The sequence below is a fragment of the Culex pipiens genome, chromosome 2 (genome assembly GCF_016801865.2).
Source record: "Culex pipiens pallens isolate TS chromosome 2, TS_CPP_V2, whole genome shotgun sequence".
Classification (NCBI taxonomy): domain Eukaryota; kingdom Metazoa; phylum Arthropoda; class Insecta; order Diptera; family Culicidae; genus Culex; species Culex pipiens.
In genome coordinates this window covers 97,941,696-97,962,074 of record NC_068938.1, presented here as the reverse complement: position 1 = coordinate 97,962,074, position 20,379 = coordinate 97,941,696, and the positions used below count along the sequence as shown (strand labels likewise).

The window sequence follows — 20,379 nt, the reverse complement described above, 5'->3', positions numbered from 1 at the left end:
CGCCTCCGCAGAATTTTTGGAGATTTTTTTTTACACGTGAAAAAAAAAGTTGGATCGATGTTTTTGATCGCAAAAATTACAAATTTGATCAAATTGAGTTCTTTAAAGTTCAAGGATCATCTAGACATCCTAACAAATCACTGGAAAAAAGAATTATATTGATTGGTTGTGCACAGAAAAAAATAATGTAAAAATGGAAGGTTTAAAATGGAATGTGTAAAAAAAGAATGTTTAATATTACCTCTATTTTTGTTGAATTTCATCCCAAAAATAATTCAAACACATTTTGCTCTAAAAAAGGTGTAAATTTGCTATGGAATGACTAATTTTTATTCGACTTTGATGCAATATTCAACACAACAGATTTCGAACACCAACTTCGAAAGATTGCGAGAGACAACTGTCAAATGTTTTTGTTTTGATTTTTGGAAAAATATTCAGCTGTTGGTTTTGAATGTTGTTTTGTGTGGTCCTGAAGTTGGTTGCGGCCTAAAGAGGAATTTTCCGCTTCCAGAACGGTCAATCGACCACAAAACTGTCCGGGAGCATAAAATATCACGGTCAGGGCGCCGGGAGAGGTTCACAGTGATTATGTTGTGGAAAACACACACACAGAGTGACGGACGCTTCCGGTCTCTTTTCGGCACCGTCAGGAAGTCTGGGCGTTATGGTTCCGCAGCCTCCGCCAGCACTATCTCCGGATGCGTAGCGGGTTCTGCTGGCCAAGCTCCGCGGGATGGGCAAGTTTTTTGAGCTGCTGGATAATGTGTAGAAGATTGTTCCGATGCGGAAGATGCCGTAAGTTCAGGTAATTTTAATCAAAACATACATTGACATCTTTCTCACTAAATCACTCCCGTGGTGGGTCTCTGACCCAACGTAGGGATCTAGCTGGTCGGGGCGAACACCCCGTTTGATAAACTCAGATTCCAAACGCGGACCCAGTGCGTCTGTCACGTCCGTCACCATCATCTGGCCTGCCGTATAATCAAAGACAAACTGGATCCGCTCTTTTGGTAGCTGACGGAGAGCTAGGTGGGTAATGGGCACCACCAACTTCCTGCCGTCTTTGATCCGGTCAAACGTTCCTCCGGAACTGCATAGCATTTTAAGAAGCAATGACAGCGAGATGGCCAGCACGTCCAGACGCCGGAAGTGCGACAATCAGTGATTGACTATCTTCTCAGTTACTAATCTTCTAACTATTTTCAGGTCGTCGAAGTATTCGGGAGGTTTTTGAGTGCCGGATACCGATAAAGACAAACTCCAGGGGAAGGTTCAAGTGCCGGTCCATGATCCTGTTGGCCAAACACTACTTTAAACTGAAGCCGGAATATTTGGTCGGCCGATGACGATTGCGATTTTTGGTAAGATAAAAAAAACTGTAGAAACACTAAATAAGACTCATTCTTATTAATATTTCTAGGCCTAAAAACTGACCAAGCTTGTCGACAACCAGTTTCGATTAGAGGGTGTTTAGTTTCCGGTAGAGACGAACCATCCGTGAGGCAGCCATCGAAACTGCCGCCGCACTTCCGCGGCAGCGTTGAATTCGTCAACACCGATGTAGAGGTCTAGGCAGCCGAAACGGTCAAGGAGTTCATCCCATGCAAGTTCCTCGCGGCTTCTGCCCCGACCGCTGCTACCGTCAGAAAAAAATGTCTGAAATCTCCAGCTCAACCGGTACTACACGCGAGTTGGACGGGCAGCTGCAGCTGGGCTTGCAGACGGTAAAATTTGTACCAGCTTACTAGACCAACATGTTACCCTCAAACAATCCCCAGAGGAACCAGATAATTGACGTAAGTAAGCTTTAGGACGATCATTCAATCATAATTTAACAATATTCCTTTTTTAATAGATTTCCGACGGTGAGACGGCCATGGAGGAAATACTCAACGAGCTGGTACTGGACCAATTGTGTCAGAGTAACTCCGTACAATTGCTCCTACTGTGGCCAGAATCTCGGTGAAAGTTGGTAGTCCTAAAAGCATAGGTTTTGACGAAATTAATAAAAAATATGTTACTGAGCATAGATTTGTTTATGTTCCTTATAATTGATGACAGCTATACTTATGTCAACTCAACTCCACCGAAAATGAGTAATATTAAACATTTATAGAGATAATTTTCGACATTCGTAGGTAAATTCAAGCATTTTCTGTTGCGATTTTACTCATTATATGCAGTAATTTTACCACAGATATGAAGTAAATTTAAACATTTTTAGAGGTAAAATTAATCATTTTTTCTGACATAAAAGATGTACCCCTTCCCAGATGTAATATTACCACGATTTTTTTTTCTGTGTGTAATGCCCGAGAACCAGCGAATTGAATTTACCTTTCCAACTTTTTTGGAGCCTTAGGCGTTGGAATGTTAAAAAATCACTCAATTATTGTTTCATTCAACTTGGCCGAAGGCACCAAATTAATTAAAAAGGTCCCCGAAAAGTTACAGTTTCAAATATTTACGTACCATTTTTGTATGAACAGCTACCATTGTATGGAGATTTGTATGGGTTAACCAATGACACAAAATAGCTTCTTTGGTGATAGGGTGCCCCCACAAAGTTTGAGTCAAATAAAAAATAAAAATGAAATGGTCGAAATTGGATGATTTCTAAGAGCATTGCTCTTCTATTCCATACCCAGAAGATTACGGCTAAAACTTAACAAATCAACACTGACAATGTTATTATTTAATAATAACTGCTTTTTTCCTTTCCCTTAAAAAGCTAAGGAAGGTGAAACCAATATTAAATCAAAACAGTTTTGTACAATTCTAATAATTTTTATAGTTTGGCAGTATTATTGTTCAATTTTAAGCTTATTATCCTGAAAAGTTGTAGCTAGTAACGAGAATTGCAGAGAGAAATGCATCCTCATTTTTCTACACAAATTTAAATTGATATTTTTCTTAATGTTTGGACTCTCTTAAAAAAAATAGAAATTGTCAACTCCCCTGAAATTATACAATGAATGAAAACAAAAAAAGGCATGTTTAGTTCTAATTTGAACCAATCTGTCAACCAGTCAAACTGCCAAGATTTATAGTCTTCATAAAAAAAAAAAAGTGAACCCTTTTTGAGCTGCGCTCTAAACTCCAACAAATCATGCAAATGGTCCTCCCTCTATTTATTATTCTAATCACTTCTCACCCTGTTTGAGAAAAAAAATCGAGAAGTTTTTTTTGCTTATCTTATGGACGTCACCCTATTAAGGAAATAAATAGCAATACTAAACGGGGCATAATTATTTTCCCCGCCAGCTAACGCATCGTGACATTTCTTCCGCCGCTGACCATTAGCTATATCCGAGTATTGTTCCACCATCGCACCATAGCAAGAGACAAGCATCCCAAAGTCACTCCCACAATTCGAAAAATTTAATAAAACTTCACTTCGGGACAATCATTTATTACATCACATCCAGCATCCTTTCGTGTTCTTGGTGTAAAAGCAAAAAAAAAAGCGGAACAAACTCGTTCGCGGGACGCGCCGGTCATAAATCAAAGATTTTTCGGCAATAAATAGACGCAATTGACATGTTTCAGATATTTGAAAAATGTTTTGTTTTGCTGGCTGTCTCCTGGCTGGCAGTAATCGCTGTGGTGACGATTTTTTTTCGGGGGTTTCGAAACCGGCTAGAGGGTTGTAAATCATTGAGCAGTGACTGTGCGCTATGTAGGAAGAACGCCCACCTCCACCCTCAGCTCCCTTAACAAGGCATTGGTTAACCCTCAATTTCTTAATATTTCAATAATGTATATTTTCAATTCGTTTTTCAGTTATTCTGCGGTCAAAAGCTTAAGTTTTTGAAGTTTAAGAAATGCTGCCTGGTAAGATTTTTGATTTTCAATTATTTTTCAGATATGGCCAATACAGGCTGGGCTGACTTGTAGAGGGTTAACTTGTGACACAAAGCTGTTTACCAATGCTGGAAAGGATCGCTGGATCGGTTGGACATCTGGAAGGCTGCCTCAGACAAGAACAAAAAAAATCATGCTATTCAAATCACGTGTGCGAAAAAGGAATGCCCTTATTGGAAAAAGAAATATAAATCGATTATGGAAAACGATGCTTACTCTTTTTTCGCAGTGTAAAAAAGCTGCGAAATTGGTTTATCGTCTTCCGTCACTTTGCATAATACTAAATCAATTTTCTTCCCTCATCCCCAGCACCAATTCCAACGCAAACAGATCACTTCCCAGAAAGAACCCGCATCCGAGATGGAAAATTTTGGTTGACGCACAAAGCACCAAATCGCGTGCCACAATCCCATCGAGTCAGAAAAAAAACATGACTTACCATCATCGCGTCACTTATCACTTGGAAAGCCCCCAGCATGGAGGAGAGTGAAAAGAAACCCCTGGTAAAAGTCGACCACCAAGGACATTCTAACAGGCTAATATGGTGGGATTATTTGTGGCAACAAATTGAAGGTCTTTACGCACTTCAACGCACGTAACTAATGGTGATCCTTCTTGTTAATTTGTCTTTACCCACGCGCAGGGTCATCAATCCTGCGGGGAAGACCAGCATTCGTCGAGACAGTTCAGAGTGATCGCTGATCGTTTTGGAAGCATGGGAGAGTTGGTGGTTGAGTTTATGTTACGTATTGGCTGTTTAATGTAGTTTGGCTTTGTTTGAAATGGTTATTAAGATGTACCAAAAATTACTGTTTGGTGGGCATTCATGGGCTTGTCACGGTTGGTTTACTACTTGATTGAACCTAACAGGAACTTAAAATTTGACTAGCACCTTTTCGAGAATTTAATGTTCTGAATTTGCAGCTTTTTCACCTTCAAATGGCTGTAACTGTTGATCCTTAAGTCCAAATTGACTTATCATAAAACTCAGTTTTTATTTTCAAAAAATCGTATCTCAGAGTATCGAAAACATAACTTCACCATTCTTTGATATTTTATGTGAAATTTTTCGAGGAATCCGATAAAAATATTTTCAGACATAGGCTTTTTGGTCCCGAGACCTTCAAAACAGCATTTTATGTTTTCATACTACCTTTTCATATGTTAAGCTAGATTTTTGAAACTTCTAACTATTTTTCTTAAATAGCCAAACCAATCACCTTTCTTTTGCGTCTATTACAGCTAAAATCGGATGAAATGGCGCGGAGATACGATTTTTTGAAAAAAAGAGGTTTTTGAGAAAATCGACGAAAATTGCCATTTTTCGGACCACCCTAACACGGCGTAGGTCACTTTAATGGCCAAACGAAAAAAATGCGGGTCTAATTATTTCGGCCAAGGAACTCCCAGAAAAATTTTGAGCCCGATCGGAGAAAATTATATGGGACCACCCTAACGGAATTCAAAAATTGTCCAAATTTCAGATGAGTTTTCAAGACGCCGTAAGAGCCACCGTGACCTCCGACACTAATATTCGTTTTTCTCCAAATTGTAGCAAAATTTCATTTATTTTTAATTTGGGGCACTTGAAAGACGTGTAGATGAACAATCTTAAGCATTTTTGAAAATAGTTTTTCGTAAGTAGGTCGAAAACCGATGCAAAAAAGGCTTTGTTTACCATTGGCTCTTACGTCTATTTGAATAAAAGCTAATTTATTATCCAGGTTACTTTACTACACTGAAAAAATGTTATGTTTGAATTATGAGCAATGTAATTAGCTTATATCTGTAAGCCCACACATCCAATTGAAATGTGGTCAAAGACAAACTTATGGAAAATTGGACGAGCTTTTCGGTAAAAATATTTTCGAAACTGAAAAATCAAGTCCGTCATATAGAAATTGCCAAAAACCATCAAAAAACCTATTTTTTCAACATTTTTATTTTTAAAACCGCTGTAACTTCACAAGGATTTGACTAAGGACAATGGTCAATATGGAGACTTTTATGTAAAATTGTCTGGAAAATCGACTCTCGAGATCGGTTTTTCAAAATTTTGACGTTTAGAGCAATTTTCAAAAAAAAAAACAGTTTCAGTAAATGATTTTTGTATTTTTTTAGGTGAGTTGCTCCATCTTGCATTTTTCGTGAGTCTTTTTGTAACATCTTAGGCTATTTTCACAAAAAAATTGAACGAAAAAAATCGTGGGCTCACCTTTGACTTTTAAACTTAAAAATCAAAAAATCTCATAAAAGTGGAGTGTTTTTCTCTTTCAGTGTATATTTTTTTCGGAGAGCCCGTCAAATTTCCTACAAGTTTGTCTTTGACCACTTTTTGATACGATGCAACGGCTTCGAGATACAGCAATATTTAAATTACGAAATACAAAAATATTGAAAGCACTTACGCCCTTCTAAAATGTCATTATCGAGTGTTACTGGCACCATATACACAAAAATGGCTTATATATGCCTAGGATATCATGTCTGCAAAGTTTCATTGAAATCGGAGAGGGTCGGGTACAACCGATTCCCTATTTGACATGGAATTGCTCAGATATATTTTTACATGTTATTTTGGCCGCTGAATCTGAATCTGTTCTCAAAATTGATCCAATAAAAAAACGATTTTTGGTCATATTCAGAGTTCAAATGATAATTTTACATAGAAACCAAAAATATGCCGAGATATTTGAGATTGGAATTTGCTTCCTTTTCACCTTAAATGTCTGTAAGTTTTGAACCTTAAGCTCAAATTGACTTGTCAAAAAATAAAAATGTTTGTTCTTTAAAGCCCTTAAAAGTGCTTCAAATATCACTTTTCTCAAAAGCTTAACCCTAAATCGCCCGTTCAAAAACTGATTTTTAATGGTTTGCTCAGATGCTTTCTATAAATTTGGTCGTTGAAGATGACGAGTTGTTTTCGACAAAGTTGCTTGGATTGGCAAGCCCAACAATTTTCTAGAAGACAAAAAAAATCCCAAAATTATTCCTCAAAAGTAACATTTTCAAAATTAAACTAATCGTGAACCACCCTATTTTTCAACCAAACCAAAAGTTGCCCCTTTCCATTTGCAACAACTCTTCCAAAGCTCCAAAACTTAAAATTTATTCGGAAAATCCATTTTCCACTTAATTTTGCTATCTAGACCATTGTGCATTGTATGACACTTTTATGGATGAACCAAACATTGCAATGATTCAAAAGGTCTTCTTTGGCTATAAAGTCTTAGCCAAAACGAAAAATAAATAAAATGCCATGATAAAGGCCGATTGTGAGGAGAGGTGATTTGTGAAAAAGTGTGATGTATCTGTAAGGACACAGAATAGTCGAGAATGATGAAATTTGACCAACCAAATTATTATAACAAGTCAGTCAAATCACACAAAATAAGAATAAGTTGGCACATTCGATTTGAGAGAAACTTTGATGAAATTGGTAAGCATAGTGATCAATTTGATTGATCTACATTCATTTCGTTTATTTGTAATTAAGGCTACGAAATTTGTAACGAAACTAAATATTGAATTGATTGAAATTCAATACATTATTTCAATCGGCAAGAAAATATTCCGCTTCAAATGTTCACATTTCACGGATTTAGGCTTAAATTTTAAAAAGAAATCAACCAAATAGCCGCATACTTTTTCTTGTGATCAGTTCCATTCAGGTCCATAAAATTTAATGGACTCCATTTGTATCTTCAAATTACTCCAAAATTATCAGGTCCAATCGCAAAACCGATCATCAAGTTTGCGACCAAATGACACACAAAATTAAATCCTCTGTGCCGACAGGCCATTCACTTCGATATCCCCAAATCAAACATAAACATATCCTCGCCCTCCAAACAAGCAGATAAAACCGTTTTCGAAATCATTCCGGAAGGTTGCAACTACACCGTCAGTGCCTTATTTACCATTCAGGCCAAATTGTTAATGGTTACAATCCTCGCCCCCCAAAAAAACGGTTTGCGGACGACGTCTTCCGAACGACACTTTCAATAAAATAATATTTAACGGCAAACGGTTTAACAGAGTTGGACGCTGGTGACTTGTCCTTTTCCGTTCTTTTCCTGCCCGTCCGAACCGGTACTGACTGACTTGGAATACAAATGGTGCCGCAGGGAATTGCATCTAATATCAATATGTGCTGTTGGCTGTGTGGGAAATGGGTTTCTTACCTGTTTGTGGTAAATCGAGAGTTGAGCGAGCATCTTTTAGTGTGGTTTCACTCGGAGTACAGCATAGGGGCGTGGGTGGGCCATGGATGACGCACAAGCAGAAATTGTATGGAGCAAAAAAATAAAAATGAGCGAACATTAAAAAAATATAACAGTTTATATTACACGGGAAGAAGTTCTATCTTAAATGTGAATAATTATCTACCAACTCACACGAAACGTGTTTTTTTCGAAAAAACACAAAAAATTAAAAGCTCTGCCATTTTCCGTTACTTAACTGTACAAAAAATTTTAACATTTTTTTTCCAAGGGAAATTTATCGATATTTTCAAATCTTCATTAACTCAGAAGGGTCAGTTTATTCATTTAGAACAAAATTTGTATTTTAAAATTTCGTTTTGTTTTTTTTCTCAGTCTGCAAGATAATTTTCTAGAATGTAACAATGTCGTACAAAGTTGTAGAGCAGATAATTACAAAAAATTCGATACATCAACATAAGCGGTTTGCTTGTATAACTAGGCTTGTCAGTACACCTCCCCCCCTCCCCCATCAATGTTGACCCGACAAATCAGGGGAGGCAAAAAAAATTTTTTTTCGAAAAACTTTAAAAATTCAATGGAATTTTAAGTGAAATTTAATCAATTGCCTCAATTGCAAATGAAATATTTTTTTAGCATGTTTAGGTTGATTTAATAGCGAGTCCAGGATAGTATGGGACGTCGTTTGGACCTCACCAATTTGCCTAAAATTTCCAGGTATAAAACTAGCATCTGTCCAAAATATGAGCACTTTAGGTCAACGGAAAGTGGGGCAAATCGGGACACAAAGTTTGAAAGTTCAAAGACGTCAAAAATCTTGTCATGAAAATAAAATTATCTTCATAAAATGGGATCTAAGGGGTCCTCCAACAAAAAATTTACAACCAAAAAAATCACTAAAAGTAAAAGTGTCTATTTAACATGTTAAACTGCCTTACCAAAAGCGTTCTTAGTCTCAGATGGTAGTCTCAGATGTCTCTTACAATCTGCATGTCGAACCGAGTTGATATCTGGATGGAACACTTTTTTATTTGAGTTTGTAAATTCTGCTATTTTTTCACTAAAATGCCACTAACTCCCTTTAGATTTAACCAATTGGGATGCTTCTCCCTGCATTTTGTTGCATTTTTCAAGCCCTTTCAGATGCATTTTGAATTTTGAAATTAAATTGATTTTGGCCTAAGTTATAGCCTTTTTGAGATTTTTGACGTTTTTGAACCTTTAAACTTTGTGTCCCGATTTGCCCCACTTCTCGTTGACCTAGAGTGCTCATATTTTGGCCAGATGCTAGTTTTATATTTACAAACAACCCCGGAAAATTTCAGGCAGATTGGTGAGGTCGATGCGAGATGGGTATGCTTTGCTCGTGGACTCGCTCTTAAAAAAATCTTTTGAAATCTTAATTTTTTTTTCGATGTTTATGATCGCACAAGTTTTTTTCAATATTTTTTTTGTTTTCTTCAAATCTTATATTTCTTGAAAACTAATGACTGCAAAACAACTGAACTTGTGTAGAGTGCATTTTGAAACACTTTTTTGTATTCAAATGTTGAGACTATGGCTTGTTTTATCAATTTTTATATTTTTCGGCCTCCTGCTCCGAACCTCGACCACGGCCAGAACCGAGAGACAAAAACTTTGAAAAAAAAATTGCCTCGGCCTTAAGTAAAATTAAAATTTAATAAGTGATTCAAATTTAATTTGGTTCAGTTAAGAAAAAACGGTCAACTTTAGTTAAATTCGGTTATTTTCATTAAAATTGGTTATATTCAGTCTAAATTTATTGAAATTTTATTAAATTCAATGAAATTTAGTAAAATTCAATGAAATTTATCGAAATAAAGTTAAATTTAATAAAATAAAATTGAGCAATTCCAGCTCAAATCAGGATTTTTTCTGGTACTTTTGTACCCGACCCTCTCCGATTTCAATGAAACTTTGTAGACATGTTATCCTAGGCCTATATAAGTCATGTTTGTGTATATGGAGCCAATAGTACTCGAGAATAACATTTGAGAAGGGCGTAAGGTATTTAAATATTTAAGTATTTTGCAATTTAAAAATTACTGTATCTCGAAGCCGTTGCGTCGTATCAAAAAGTGGTCAAAAACAAACTTGTAGGAAATTGGACGGGCTTTCTGAAAAAAATACACTGAAACAAAAATACACGCCACATCTATGAGATTTTTTGATTTTTAAGTCTAAAACTTAAATTTGAAGGTGATGCCACGATTTTTTTTTTCGTTCAAAATTTTTGAGGAAATAGCCTAAAATGTTACTAAAAGACTGACGAAAAATGCAGGATGGTATGTCTCTCCTAAAAAAATACAATAATCATTTACTAAAACTATTTTTTGAAAAGTGGTCTAAACGTCAAAATTTTTTAAAACCGGTAGTGGGAATCGATTCTCCAGACAATTTTACATAAAAGTCTCCGTATTGACCATTGTCCTATGTCCAATCCTTGGGAAGATACAGCGGTTTTAAAAATGAAAATGTTGAAAAAATGGGATTTTTGGTGGTTTTTGGCATTTTCTATACGACAAACTTGGTTTTTCATTCTCGTAAATATTTTTAATGGAAAGCTCGTCCAATTTCCCATAAGTTTGCCTTTGACAGCTTTTTGATTTATATCGTTTTTATATTTACGTAATCAAATTTACTATCCTGGTTTCTACCACACTGAAAAAAATATTATATTTTCAGTTATAAGCAATGTAATTGAGCTTATATCTGTAAGCCCTTACATCCAATTCAAATGTTGTCAAAGGCAAACTTATGGGAAATTGGACGAGCTTTCCGTTAAAAATATTTACGAGACTGAAAAACCAAGTCTGTCATACAGAAATTGTCAAAAACCACCAAAAATCCCGTTTTTTCAACATTTTTATTTTTAAAACCGCTGTATCTTCCCAAGGATTGGACATAGGACAATGGTCAATACGGAGACTTTTATGTAAAATTGTCTGGAGAATCGATTCCCACTACCGGTTTTTAAAAATTTTGACGTTTAGACCACTTTTCAAAAAATAGTTTTAGTAAATGATTATTGTATTTTTTTAGGAGAGACATACCATCCTGCATTTTTCGTCAGTCTTTTATTAACATTTTAGGCTATTTCCTCAAAAATTTTGAACGAAAAAAAAAAAGTGACATAACCTTCAAATTTAAGTTTTAGACTTAAAAATCAAAAAATCTCATAGATGTGGCGTGTATTTTTGTTTCAGTGTATTTTTTTCAGAAAGCCCGTCCAATTTCCTACAAGTTTGTTTTTGACCACTTTTTGATACGACGCAACGGCTTCGAGATACAGTAATTTTTAAATTACAGAATACAAAAATATTTAAATACCTTACGCCCTTCTCAAATGTTATTCTCGAGTACTATTTGCTCCATATGCACAAAAATGGCTTGTATAGGCCTAGGATAACATGTCTACAAAGTTTCATTGAAATCGGAGAGGGTCGGGTACAAAAGTATCAGCAAAATTCCTGATTTGAGCTGGAATTGCTCAACTAAGTCAAACTTATTAAAATTTAATGAAATTTAGTAAAATTCAGTTAAATTTAGTAAAATTTAATTTAATGAAGTCAAATTTAGTACATTTTTGTTTATTTCTGTTGAATTTGGATTAATTTGGTTAAATCTACTTAATTATGTAATATTTTGTTATATTAATATGAATGAAGCTCAATTTAAAAAAAAAAACATTCAATTGAAATTAATTTAAATTTAGTTCAAATGTATGAAACAAGCCTTACCCGACAAACTTCGTTTTGCCTTTTTTTGTTTGTTTACGTTTTTAGCTCTTTTGCTTATTCAGACTCCTGTGATCAAAATTTGATGAAACGTAACTTTTCCCGTACAATCTGCAGATTTTCCGGAATCGGTTCCAGAGTGGCAAAATTTGTAACTTTTTGGCGTTAGAACCTTCCTTGGACCTATGCCTATATATATTGATTCGCGTTCGAACAAAACCGTCGAATTTGTTTTATATATAGAACAAGCCTTACCCGACAAACTTCGTTCTGTTCGGTTCCAGAGTGGCCAATTTGTCAATTAGTGAGCGTAAGAACCTTCCTTGGGCTAATACAAACTCAATGCAACAAAGAACACCTCGATCCGACGTTCCGTATTGAATTGATTCGCGTTCGAACAAAACCGTCGAAATTTTTTATATACATAGAGGATATATATAGAAGAAGAGTATTTAAGTTCAATCAAGTTTTATTAAGTTAAGTTAAGTATAATTTAGTTCAGTTATGTATAATTTAGTTCAGTTAAGTTAAATTAAGTTAAATTATGTTGAAAAAACAACTAGTTTTCAATAAGGACTTGAAACTTAATTTTACTAATAAGATTCACAATAAACCTGAGAAAATAAGAGTTTTAAAAAAATACTAAAATATTAGAGCTGATAATTAATTTATCAAGATCTACACAATTTGCGAATCTCCCTCGTCCACATCCGTTTGCTGCTAAAGATTGTAACGATTTGGGAGGGACAGGAAATAAAAAGCTTCCCAGCAAAACCACTTATCCTCATTTCGGTACTTGTTTATAAGCACCACCCTCCGCAGGACAAAAATCCCGCATTCGATTGAGCCTGTGGCTGGTATTGGCTGACATTTTCACGGTAAAAATAAAAATCATTCTCCATTTTCGCGGTCCCCGCAGATATACCAACAGAATGTGGAGTTTCCCGGGGAGACAAATTGACATTATTGATATCCTTCGTTTTGGACCTGCGGCGCAGAGTCGACCCCAAATAGCCGTGTTGAGAGATGTACAATTTATTGGGGCTGTCTCGGTTGATAGCGTTTCCCATAACTAACGACGGTGAACTGTCACGCGATCTGGAAGTTACCAGAGTAAGACAAACGGTGTCGTCCCCGTCTTCCACGCTGGAGGGTGGCCCCGGGGGACCCATTCCGGCGACCAAAGGATTAAAAGGAATCGACTCCAAGAATATAGTGGTTAAGTTTGGGGGTTGGATGGGGGATGACACCGTTCAAATCCAAACGTGTCACTTTGGTTCAATTTATTTTGATTGCTTTGGTCAGCATCGCGATGCTCCAACTCTCAGATGAATCATACTTTGTTTATCATTTTAAAAAGCAACATCGTGACGATCTAAATGTGGACATCAGCAGCAGCAGTAGCAGATTGTCTTTGGTGCCACTAACTCACAGTAGTAGCTCAGCGGATATGAGCAATTAACTTCCACTTCATGTCATGGCTTTGGGTGAGGCCGTCGTGGTGGAGCGTTGTGACCCCGCGCGGTGAACTCTGTTTCATCAAAAACGATTTCCAAATTGATATTAATGGATTCGAGTGTTGCGAAAAAGGCTGCCAACGTGGAACAACAACGGCGACGACAAAGATGACAATAATGAAGGAAGCATAGAGAAGAGACTTGATTGTTTGTGGTGCTGAATTAATCGTGGGTTTGAAAGATACATCAAATGAGGTGTTCGACTGGTGTGAAATCAAATTTTAAGATTATTGCTGATTTTAGAGATATTTCAAGAATATCTTTATCTTGTATTTTGTATTTCGAGGTACCGTAAATATCTCAAAGCCGTTGCATTGTATCAAAAAGCGATCAAAGACAAATTGGGCGTGCTTTCTGAAAAAAACACACTTAAAGAAACATACACGCCTAAATTTTTTATTTAACTATGTCAAGATTTTTTTTATTAAAATTTTTTTGCCTGAAATGTTACAAAAAGACTGACGAAAAATGCAGGAGGGTATATGTCTCTGCTAAAAAACTAAAATCATTTACCAAAACTGATTTTTAAGTGGTCTAAACGTCATAACTTTCAAAACTGATAGTGGAAATCAATTCTCCAGACAATTTTACACAAAGTCTCCATATTGAACATTGCCCTAAGTTCAATCCTACAGCGGTTTAAAAATTAAAATGTTGAAAAAATAAGGGTTTTGGCCATTTCTCTCTATTCTATGGTTCTAAGGCTTCGTGAATATGTTTACCGAAAAGCTCTATGACAGCATTTCAATTGGATGTATGGTCTTACAGAACACGGGGTCTTTTTTGGGGGTAGATTTTTTTTGAGAAATAACAAGAAAACTATCAAATATATATGACACATGACACACTCCGGGCTAGTATACAAGTAATACATTTTTAAAACTTGATTTAATGAAATTGAAATTGTAATTGGATTCTATGCACATTCAAAGATTTATAACATTGACTTTTGACGCAAGTGAAGTATAAACTGGAATAAACCGAAATATTGTGTTATCAGGCCTCAATCAGCAAAACCACCTCGAGAAACCCGAAATATCTCCGTTGGTCATGAACCATTTTTCATGATTTTGATATTTTTTTTATCTAATTAAGTTCTGCCATTTAAATACAATCACATGGTTTCTATTTCTACACGGAGAAAAAAGAGTTCCCAAAATCGTGAACAAGCGTTCATGAAAATGGGAACCACGAACAAAGTGTTCAAATGCCATGGTAAGTTTTTCAAAATCGTACCATGGGATTTGAACACTTTGTTCGTGGTTCCCATTTTCATGAACGCTTGTTCGCAAATTTGGGGACTCTTTTTTCTCCGTGTATGCCTTTGCTTATTTTTTTGTCCAATCAATTGTTTTGATAAACAAAACCACAAATAATCAACACCAATATAATCACCTCACCTCAAAATTTGTTCGAGATATCCTGTGAACATTACTACACCCAAAGGAAATATATAGCTCAAAATCTGCAACAATGGATTTGCTACCGAAAATGTTACATTGTATAACAGTTTTTACAGCAAGCTTATAGCTCAATTTTGCCCGCGTGTAAACATGTCAGCGATCTGCAGTTCTCACCAACACATATAATGCTGGCGCGTCCCCGAGCAACACTCCAGAGAGAACAATATGTTCGTGCTCTGTCCCACACAATTCATCAAGCGTCCATGGCGTGGTGGTAGCGTGTCGGATCAGCAACCAAGAAGAAGACTGTTCAATCCTCGTTCTGATAAGATTTTTTTTTCTGCAATAGAATCAATCAGCCGTCGGTAATGTCGATAATTGTCGGTAACGGGCAAAAATGTCATACCCCTATATCGCAAAAAATGCATGAGTACAGATTTCATGCAGATTCTGATATACTTTCATGCCACCATGCATCACAATCATGCAACCGCCGTCTGGGTGTAAGGCGTCATCCATAAAGTACGTAACATTAAAATCGGCTAAATTAACCATTAATTAACCCCCTCCCCCTATATCACACTTTGTCACTCCGATTCTGACCGAAAAGTACGCCACGTTTTGTCGGACCCCCTCCCCGCCCCTCCCACTATCTTGTTTTTTGTACAATTCCGTTAATGTATTTTAAGTAAATTAAGCTTTGGTAAACTCTATGTCGTAGTCTACGCCATTCCGGTTATGTCTGTGACATAACTACTTTGACTTTTTTTATTTTGTTCAGTATTGTAGAGATAGAAATCACTATCACCATCACAGATTTTTGAATCATACAAAATCTATCATCAAAAACACTGTTTCTTAAAGCCTACCCCCCTCTCCCCCTTGTCACACTTTGTCACACTTGCGACAACCCCCCTTTCCCTCTAGAGCGTGACGTACTTTATGGATGACGCCTAAGGCTAATAAATTTGTTAAAAATATCATGCAAACGTGCATTTCATACTCAAAACACACAAAAATTATTGATTCAGTTAAAATCCAAAATTAATATAAGAGACTTACAGTTGAGCATAAACCCAAACAATTATACTTTTTTGTAGTGATTTGTATACTCAATTGACCCAGAAACATTTCTCAAAAGAGAATTCATCAAAACAATCAAAAAAATTGCAGGTTTTGAGAAAGAGGGTGCGAAATTTTTACACAAAATTTCCCAAAATTCTATAAAACCTTTATCACTTTATAAATATTTTATGTTCTCTGCATCATTTCCCAAAAGAAATAATATGAACCATAAATCATGCCCACGCGAACTTATAACAACACAAAATTGAAAAAGGCGAAATTTCTTCCCGTAGGAAAAAGTTCAAAAACTTCAAACGATGATATCTTTAATTTTTACCGATCAAAGATTTTCGTTCACCCCGCAATTAAATGGAGACGTTCCAAACTTTCATATGTATTTGACAGTTTTCTAGCTATTTCTCAACTACATATTTCTCAGTTGATTGTATCAGCCTGAACAATTAATAAGCTAACATAAATAATAAAACAAGTGAATTTAAAAGTAGTCAAACATATGGGAAATCGGACGAGCTTTTCAATGAAAATATTCAAGTCGGTCATATAAAAATCGCAAGAACCCTGTTTTTTTTTATTTGATTTGAGCTGGATTTGCTCATAAGCAGATCAGGAAACATTTAATCTTTACTGAAACTATAATTTACTCTATGTGCTGTTTTTTCATCAAAAAAGAGATCTATCAACAACGCATCAATTATTGCTAAAAACATATCCACAAATTTTCAATTTTTGCAAACTTTCCTCACACCATACATTCCCAGCAGATTATGCTCCACTTATAAATCAACATAAATGCTCACCGTGTGACCCAGGCACCCGTTCAACCCAACCCGCCACCAGCAATAGGCGCATTTATAATTTGCAATACCGAATATGACTATTCATTCGAGAGTCTGGTGGCAATTTGGTGGCGTGTCCCGGTCTCCAGCGACTGCCCTACCGAAATGTTATTAATTAATGAAATTTGAATGCCAAATAGTGCGCCACCTCATCATAGAAATGGTGAAAAAATCCAACCAACAAACCAACCAGCCTGGTCGGCAAATTGGAAAATTTTGGTACAACTAAACCCCCCATCCATCGGTTTAGTAAGGTGGAGGCACGGTGACACTCCCCGTTTTGGAGTGGTTCTATGTTTCGGTTCCGACCAGGGAATAATGGTTCGCAAATAAACTCATTTACGTTGAAATCGGATTCAATTTCGGACGCTATCTGGTCCGCAAGGTGTGGTCACTTTTAGGGGGGTTAGGGAAGGTAGGAACCCCAGACATGGCTCGGGTCATTTATGCTAATAATAATCGTCACACTGGACAGAATAGAGCTTGGTGATAGTGATGATTTGAAATTATATGGTTATTTTGTTCATTCGCAGACAAACAGAATTACAAAGACCAATGTTTTTGTGCCTATTCAAATTGATAATTGCTTTTTGTTTTTTGTTTTTTGTTTTTTGTTTTTTGTTTTTTTGTTTTTTGTTTTTTGTTTTTTGTTTTTTGTTTTTTGTTTTTTGTTTTTTGTTTTTTGTTTTTTGTTTTTTGTTTTTTGTTTTTTGTTTTTTGTTTTTTGTTTTTTGTTTTTTGTTTTTTGTTTTTTGTTTTTTGTTTTTTGTTTTTTGTTTTTTGTTTTTTGTTTTTTGTTTTTTGTTTTTTGTTTTTTGTTTTTTGTTTTTTGTGTTTTGTTTTTTGTTTTTTGTTTTTTGTTTTTTGTTTTTTGTTTTTTGTTTTTTGTTTTTTGTTTTTTGTTTTTTGTTTTTTGTTTTTTGTTTTTTGTTTTTTGTTTTTTGTCTGAATTAAAATTCGAAATTCTACAACATTATAAAATTGCTATGGCAAACTTCACATCTTCTAACATCTTGTTATATGCGTTTCACAATGTTTTCCAATTTACACCAAAGTGCGAAAGGGTTAACCCCAAGCCAAAGTGAGTGGCCCCATCCGAGTGCAATCAGGAAGAAATCAAGGAGTGGTTCTCATCGACTTGATGGGAGTCCTTGTGCAAACAGCGCCGCTCGGCCAGTCCTAACGGGCAGATTGCTGCACGCGGCCACCAGCCAGCCATCCTTTGTCGGTTCGCCTATCATAAACAAACGACGATATAATCAGTAATTTAGTCATAAATAACCCTTTTTATTTGAGCTTGCAGCTGACCGCGACCGCGACGACTCAGTGCCGGGGGTGTGCTACTAAAATAGCGCAACAAGGCCCTCCTGACTGTTTACACCCTCTTGGTTCATGGGATCTGGATTTTGGCCCGTGGTTTTAGGGGTGCAACGCTCGACTGCCCTCGGAATGATGAGAAAAAGGGTTGACAGTATGGACAAATTTGGGAAGAAAGCCGTGGCGGGTTGGGGGTCGGTGCTCTTTGATTAGCGATATGAATTAAATAATTTGCGCTAATTAACACGCTGGAGTACACGTGGCGTGAAAGTATTTATTGGGCTGATAGTTTATGGCACCACATTATACTAATCAATCTAAAAAAACACAGTGCGCTTTCTTCGGGCTTATTTCAATTTAAGAGCACTTTTTCAACAGGTCCTATCCGGATGGATTTACTGTACTGATAAGGCCTTTTGGATAATATGCGCATTTTTTAACATGAATAAGTGTCTAGAATGTCGCTGTTTTTTGTTTTTTTTAATGAAACTTTGTCAATGCATTCCCTATGTCAAAAGAAACCATTTGCATCACTCGTATTTCCATACAAGTTGTCATATAATTTGGAGGGCTGGTCATACAAAATGGGCATGTAAATATCTGAAAAACTGTATCTCATGTAGGGATTTTTGACAGGTGTTTGGTGTCTTCGTAAAAGTTGTAGAATTAAGACAGTAAAGGCACAAGGAAATAAAAAAGCCAATTTTTATTTGAGTTTTATAACTAAATAATGAGTTCACAAAAAAGCTTTTGACTCAATTTTTTAATATGTAATCAAGAAAAGGTACCTTTGTCTGTTTTTTGGAAAAATCGCAAACAAATTATCAAAAATTATTTTCAGATGCAAAATTAAATTTGCAAACAAAATGATGAAGTGCACTGTTTTCAAGTAACAAACATTTTGAAGTAAGTTTTTTTTCAACGCAAAATGGTCTTTTTGGCAACTTGAGAATTCTTCAAGAAGGAAAAGCACTAATGCAAAATGTAGTTCCAAAAAACTAAGAAAATTTACTACTATTTTCTTTTTTTGGACATTGTTGATAAGATCGCTGGTTCCTGAGAAACAGCTCTAAGATTTTAAATTGTGTTAAAAAATAGTGCGTTTTAGTGTCCGCCAATAAACCCTCCATGTTCATTTTGGCGATAACTTGGAAACAATTTTTTCAATTTTCAATGTTTATAAAATGATTTTTTTTATTTTCTTCTTCAAAATCCAATTTGCAATCGAATTGACTTTTCACAATGTTTAATGAAGTGCGTCGGCATTTCATTAAATGCACTCCTTCAAAACAATTTTTTTGAAAAGCTGAGAAAATTTCTTATAATTTTCCCTGCTAAACATTGTTGATCGGATTGCTGGTAGCTGAAAAACAGCCAAACATTAAAAAAAATCTGATTTTTCTGTTTTTTTTATTAGTTAGTTTGATTTTAATGTTAAAAAATTAAACATTGTTGTAATTTTCTTCCGAAATTTCTCTCTTCTTCATGACGAGAAGAGTACTATTCTTAGCACCTTGTAGAACAAATTTTGTCAAAATATTTACAGCGCAGCAAAATTTTCATCTTTGACACCTAAAATCCCAAGCTCAAGGAAAAGAGAGAATTTTCTTTCCCCTTTTTCTCTAGCAATGGAGTTCAAAGTGATATTGTTAAACTTACAATGTTGGTGGATTTTGGAAGCATTACATAGCAAAAATTCAATGACACATTTAAGGCTCGCCTAACTTTTTACCGAAATGACATAAGAAATCTTATCGATAAAACGTTTTCAAAAAATCCAGCAAAATTGTTATCACGTTGAGAAACTCACTATTACAAATTTTGCACCTAATTCGACGCACAGCCAGAAAATATGCACACCTAAAATATGCACACATCAAAATTCACACCCCCTCTCCACCCCGCTCGCCTACAGTGGCGAGTGTCTAGGATAAAACTATCATCGATTTGCAGCGTATGGGTGTGTGTCTTAAACAGTTTTTTCGGCTGTAGTTTGATGTGTGCACATTTGGGAAGAGCTTTCCACAACTTGCACGATTGTCTTAAAATCTTTGCAATTTGCAATACATTGCTTGTTACTTCTGTGTCTGACCCATGAAATATTTCTTGAAATATTTCATTACTTACTTACTTTATCCTGTCGTTAAATTTCACAGCCCAGCTTACACTATACACCACTAGATGTCGTTTTCAATTATTATCGTTGTACCTCTTACCCGTAAATTTACTCTTCAACTAACGCCATCTGTGCTTAGCTAGTGAGATTATGTACAAATAACTCAAAATAGAAACGTTTCAGCAGTTCTATGTACAGTCCAGACTCGATTATCCAAAGTTTCGATTATTCGAAGTTCGATAATCCGAAGGTT

At 35.8% G+C, this 20,379-nt stretch overlaps 1 long non-coding RNA gene across 2 annotated transcripts; it reads left to right on the top strand.

The window, feature by feature from the left end:
* The first annotated feature begins 204 nt into the window (after positions 1-204).
* LOC120416881 (uncharacterized) lies at positions 205-2,026 on the top strand. Of its 2 annotated transcripts, XR_008212042.1 has the most exons (5): positions 205-456; positions 515-808; positions 1,213-1,367; positions 1,427-1,802; positions 1,862-2,026. It is a non-coding gene; the product is annotated as an uncharacterized LOC120416881 (long non-coding RNA). The 2 variants fall into 2 exon arrangements; XR_008212041.1 differs by having other exon boundaries at positions 210-808.
* Positions 2,027-20,379: the final 18,353 nt, after the last annotated feature.